Genomic DNA, 6,730 nt, shown 5'->3' with positions numbered 1-6,730 from the left:
TAAATTAGTTGCTGATGATTTAGATCAGGGGTCAGAAAACCTCTGTAAAAGGCAGACAGTAAATATTTTAAGCTCTCTTGGGTCAAATGATCTTTGTGGCAACTACTCAACTCTGATGTTATAGCACAAAAGTAGCCATAGAAATACATAAATGAATCATCATGGCTGTTTTCCTATAAAATTTCATTTACAAAAATAGACAGTAGGCTGTATTTGACCCACAAGCCATAGTTTGCTGACCTCTGATTTAGATGGTGGGAGAAACTAACGTATTTGTAAAGTCTTATTTTTATAAGGAGCAAAAATAAAACAGATTTTTACAGAAAAGGAGACAATGATATGAGCCATCAAGCCAACCTGAGGTTTCAAGAGAGAAAAGAAAATTATTAGAGGCCAAAAATATTGAGAAATTACAAATCCAGGGAGGTAAACCAGTAAACCAGTACCAGGGCCTGTGGCTGCTGTGGAATACTCCCCAATCTTCAGCAGCCTAAAACTTTGGTTTGAATGACTCATGGGAGGAGGACTGAAAGCAAAGACTAGGACCTCTGTGAGATAAGAAGTCAGACTTTAAATCTCTATATAAGCCTATAACACTGAGATACAATTGGTGGGTAATCTTAAAATTTAAAATAACTTTCTGTCAATTGATTGATCAGTCAAGAGATAGACTTAGTCCACAAGGGATTGGTAATTATATTCTGAGAACTGAGAATTCCAATTAGCATGGGCTTGGATTCTTAATTTACATTATCTTTGTATCATCAAAAATATAAGCTTATAATTTAATTAAAGGTTGTTTTATGTTGGTTGCACCCCTAGGCATCTGTTAGAACAAACAAAAACCCAGACATATAAAGAAAATGAACTCAGACTAAGGGAAAAAATCATAAAGCACATACAAAAAGAAACAAGCACCATGAATTAGATTTAGTAGAGCCAATAACAGTAATATCAGACCAACAAAACCTGCAAATATTGAAGTTATCATATATAAAATAGAAAATTAGTCAATGTTTAAAGAAATAAAAGAGAGCTGAAAAATGTAACTAAAGAGCAAGACATTATCACAACTATCAAGACACTATTGTAAAAGAAAGCTATAGAAATAAAAATATAAAAACTGAAATTAAAAACATTGGGAAAATTAAACAGCAGATTAGTCACAAGCAAAGAGAGAATTAGTAAACTGGAAGATAGAACTGGAGAAATTGTCCTGAAACCAAAATAAAGAAATAAAGAAGTGGGAAATACAAAAGATGTGCTAGAAGACATGAAGAATAGAGTTAGAAGTTATAATATGTACATAATTTGAGTTCCATAAGTAAAGAATAGAATGAATTAGAGAAAGGAAATATTCAATGAGATAATAATGACTATGAAATTACCATAGTTGAAGACCAACCATTATAAGAAGGAGAAATCAAAAGGCATCCCCACCATGACTCACTATAATGACAAGAAATATTGACTGAGAACAAAGATTGATTACAAAGGAGCAACAATTAGACTAATATCTGACATTGCAGTAGACCAGCAATGGAAGTCATAAAACTGTGGAATAATATCTTCAAAATTCTGAGAAAATCTAATTTCCAATATAGAATTATATATCCTGTAAAATTACTTTTCAAGAATAAGGGTAAAATACTTTTTTTGGATAAGGAAAATTGAGAGAGCTTACTACCAATAGATCTCTCTAAAGAACTAGAGGATGAGCTTCATGAAGAAATTAAAAATCTTTAAGAAGGAAAGACCCAGAGTGATAGAGAAATGGTAATCAGAGAAAATAGTAAGCATAAGGTTAATACCAACAAAATTTGATGGCATAAAACAAAACTAACAATATCTAACTTGCGAATATTAAATATTAGAATTAGGGGCTGGCCCTGTGGCCGAGTGGTTAAGGTCATGCACTCCATTTCGGCAGCCCAGGGTTTCACTGGTTTGGATCCTGGGCGCGGACATGGCACTGCTCGTCAGGCCATGCTGAGGTGGCATCCCACATGCCACAACTGGAAGGACTCACAACTAAAATATACAACTATGTACTGGGGGGATTTGGGGAAGAAAAAAAATATTAGAATTAGAATTCTGGATAAAAATATGCTTGGAGATAAAACAATCTAATGTCTTCATAATGTTTAGGAAGAGAGAGTAGATATTCCTTAACTGTGGACATGTGAAGTTAAATATGGATGCTAACATTTTGGGGTAACTACTAATAGAATAGAGGTAGAGTGTGTAACTTCCGAACTAATAGAATGGAAATATATCAGGGCTGGTAAGGCGGGGAAAAACAAGCAAGCAAACAACAATAACAAAAATACTCTATATCAGTGTAAAAAAAAAATAAGAAAGAAAAATGGCATATAGAAAAAAAGAAAATAGAAAGCCCAACATAAAAGGGTATAAACCATTTCAAATTTATTATAATAATAAATATAAATGAACTATATATTTATATAAATATGTTTATATAAATATAAATTAATTATTATAATAAATATAAATGGAATAAATATAAATGGACTGAAATGAAAAGACAAGTATCAGAACAAATTAAAAGATACAACTGTATGAATAGTAACTGTGGCTGGTCCAGTGGTGTAGTGGTTGGTATAGTGCACACTCCGCTTCGGCAGCCCAGGGTTCACTGGTTTATATCCCATACATGGACCTAGCACCACTCATCAAGTCATGCTGTGGCGGCATCCCACATAAAATGAAGGAAGATTGGCACAGACGTTAGCTCAGTGACAATCTTCGTAAAGCAAAAAGAGGAAGATTGGCAACAGGTGTTAGCTCAGGGCCAGTCTTCCTCACACACACACACACACACACACACACACACAAAAGTAACCAAAAGAATATTAACGAATAGTTACTAACAAAAAGAAAATTAGTATCCTGTATTGTTATCCCACAATGTAGACTTTAGGTAAAAAGGCATTGCTAGCAACAAAGAGAAGCAATAAATAATAATAAAAGATTCAATTTACCAGGAAGATATAACAATTTAAAGCCTTTATATTGCTAATAATATAGCTTCAAAATATAAAATGAGAAAAATTGAAAAAATTCAAGGAGCATAGGTTTTAAAGGCCATGTATGATATTTTTAAAATGGGACCTGACAATATTTATGAGGTCCTCAAGAACCTTAAGAAACTGGTGAAAAATCAACTGTGACTGATTTTTTAAAAAACAGATGGATAGCCTGCTATATAATTTCTGAATGAATAGGCCACTTAAAGACAAGCTAGTAGAATGACTGATTTTAAGAATAAAGAAACTGAGGTCCCACAAGGTTTGGTAATCCACCAAAGGCCGGATCACAAATACTGGCAAAGCCAGTGCTAGAAGCTGATTGACTGACTTCCAGGCCTTTACATTTACTCTTGATTCCCTGCCTACACACACCAAGAATCTTCATTTCTTCAAGAAGTTTTAAAAATAAATTATATTTTCTTTTGTATTTTCAACACCCCTTTCCATTTTCTTTCACTTTGTCCTACAGACATATCCATGTCTCTTCCACATTAAAAATCACTTCCCTTAGGTCCAGATGCCCCGAGTCAGTCATTACCATTCTGCTACCCATGCCTTCAAAGCATCTTGAAAGGGTGGTCTCTGCGTTAAGCTTCTGCTTGTTACTTCCCATTGACTCTTCGACCCTCTGAGAAATTACTTCCTTTTGACTACTCCCCAAAAAGCACTCTGGAAAATGATTATCAAAAAAACTCATTCTAGAAAAATACAGTGAATATTTTTAGTTTTAATTTAACTTGATCTCGGTCTTCAATGTTATTTACTGCTTTCTCCTTCTCAAAGATGCTTTTGTTCTTGGTCACTGTGACATTTATTTTCACTTTCTTTTTTTTTCTTTAAATGGCCCTTCAAGTGCTTCTTCAATTCTCTTCTCCCTCAGTTGTACCGAAATGTTTTGAAATTACCAAGAATCAGTGTTCAGACTTCTCGTTTCCGTACTCTATACACCCTTCCTTTGAAGGGTAAACCTACCATGAGTCCTGGTTTACATGGATTGAGATTGGAATATTGACATTCATTCGTATTAGTTAGTAATCTCATCTTCTCTCGGTTTAACTCCATAATAGCACTTTATTGAGCTCTCTGCTTCTGGCTATTTTTACATTCAATTCTTTCTCCATAATATGGCCAGATTTTTTTTAATATAAAAATCTAATCATCACACCCTACTCTAAAATCTTTGTTTAACTCTTTACTTTTTACAGGGATTTTAAAAATTCCCTCCTTAGTACAGCACACAAAGCCCTCTATGATCTGGCCCCAACTGAATTTTCCAGGCTTTTCTCCAAGATTCTGCACTATATGTATTATACTTGAGCTGCACGAGATCACTTACACATCTCCAAACATGCGATAGTCTTTTATGCTTCCATAATTTTGGTGCTGCACTTTCAATGTATAGAAAGCCTTTGTTTTGTTTTGTTTTTATGAGATTCTCTGCGCAGTAAACTACTGCTCATCCTTCAAGGACTGGTGCATATGTTATACCCTCAGTGAAGACCTTCTGGGCTCCCTCAGGCAGGGTTAGTATTCTCTTCCTTAATGTAGCCACGACACTTTATTCCTGTCTCTATTGTAGACTTTCCACAGTGCGCTAGAAGGCTTTGCTAGCTGCTTCTCTTCCCCAATGGACTGTGTGCTACTCAAGGACAAGACAATCAAAGCAGAGCAAAGTGCCTGGAACATAGTAAGTACTGGGTAATTTCGTATTGGCTGAATGAATGGCCTGCTCTGACAACTGACGCCTTGATAGTATTGAGGAATACCTGAGAGTTTCCAGAACTGAAGTTTATAACTCGTGTTAGCTGAAGTGGATGTGTCTGTAAAAACAGGGGCAAATATTTAGAACTTTCTTAAATATAAAATGTAATAAAAAAACTACCTCCTTTTATCTTTTTGACTTTTCTATTTTTACAGTTCTGTCTTTGACCTGGGATCCACTTCTTTCTTTGAACCCAACATCCGGTCACTACTAATTAGATATCATTGCAAACAGTCACCTTCTCAAATATACTTTAGATTCATCATTGTTTTTCCTCCTTGGTATTCCTATCTGGATGTAGCCATATCACACTTGGATTGTTGTCATATTCTCTTAATTACAAGAGTTTTCGATTTTACCCACCCCCGCCATAATCTCTCCTAGATTAATATATCTAAGTGGTAGCTTGAGCCCATCACTCCTGTCTTGAAAAAAGGAAGTCTAATGACATAAACAAACCAAACTAGCTTAGTATTCAAATTCTCCCCTACTCTGACCCTGGAATTCCTTTCTGTCTCCATCTTTCACCAGGCCCTGCCTAATCTTTATTTGTAGCTAGACTGTAAGCACCATGAGGCAGGAGCCATGTCTCCTGTAGTCAACATTCTATCGTCACCACATAGTACGTTTCCTAGGTCATTCTAGAGGCTCAAATTTTGTTGAATAAACTAATGAAAGGATGCAGAGTTTTTCAAAGATGCTTCTTCAAGTTCTTCCGCCATTGGTACAGATAGGGTGGAAAATGAGGAGACAGAGTGGATAAGTATTAGAGAATAGGACAAACGATTTAAGCTGGTGTGGTTGGGCTCCTGTGCTGACTTCAACTAGAGAAGTTCAACAAAACCACATACATTAACTTTGTATTTTGAGGTTGACATAAGTTTTCACAGAAAAAGCATGAGTTTTAAATTAGATGGACCATTTATTTTAATATAGAACAATGTATGAGCTTTGGAAAGAGCACAGATCAGTTAATTAAGCTCTATGAGTGAGGCAAGTGAGGTGCTAAGGGCATAACGTTTAAGGTGGTACTCATTCTCATGGTTATGCATTTGACTTGCCCTCCTCCCAAACCTAGTGCCCAAACTAGACTTCAAACCTTTCTCCAATGTCTTGCTTATTCCACCAAGACTGTCCTGCCGCCAATTAAACCTAATGAAAGCCTACCTAGAGTACAAGCCTTTCTTCATGAAGGCTTCTGTAGTCATTCACCGAGGGTGTGTGGATGTCTCTGTCTCCCTACTCTGAACTCCAAAGGACTTTTGATTTACACGTTTCAGACCTACCTCTTTCTGGTAATAGTGTAATAATCCTGCCTAGCTCTGCCCATCTTAGCTCATGCATATATTACTCATTTGCTTGATGCAAGTTTTCTCAGGAATAGGATTCTATTTAATTCAAACTTATATGGCCCTCTACATGTAATATGATAATTTGCACATAGTATTTCCATGAAACAGTTGAGGATTTAGTGAGTATTCTTCCTATTTGGAGGAAAAAGTCTAGCTCTTATATGTTGGCTCTGGAGCAGTAGCTACTTTGGCATATGGATTGAATCTATTTTCAAGTCTCCATTAAATCATTGCACTTTTAAAATTTTTTCCCCTAACATACAGCTTTTATTCATTTCGACCATTATTTACTTAAAGGTGCCTTAGGAAGCCACAGTTCTCTTTCTACTTTAGTGGATCACTAAGTAAGTACCCTTTTAACACCATGCACCTGATTCAGCATCCTGGCCTGTCTTCCTCCTGCTCTCTCTACACCCTGTTCTAATTCTGTGGTCTCAGACAATCACAGACCCTTGGTTTTGTCTTCCTGGCAATGACCACACAAAACCTGATATGTATTTGCTGTAATGAGGATGAGAGTTCTGTCTTCTCCGCCTCCCCCAAGCTATGTTCTGCCTTGTAAATTA

The sequence above is a fragment of the Equus quagga genome, chromosome 8 (assembly GCF_021613505.1).
Source record: "Equus quagga isolate Etosha38 chromosome 8, UCLA_HA_Equagga_1.0, whole genome shotgun sequence".
In the NCBI taxonomy this organism is placed as follows: domain Eukaryota; kingdom Metazoa; phylum Chordata; class Mammalia; order Perissodactyla; family Equidae; genus Equus; species Equus quagga.
This window is presented reverse-complemented; position numbering follows the sequence as displayed.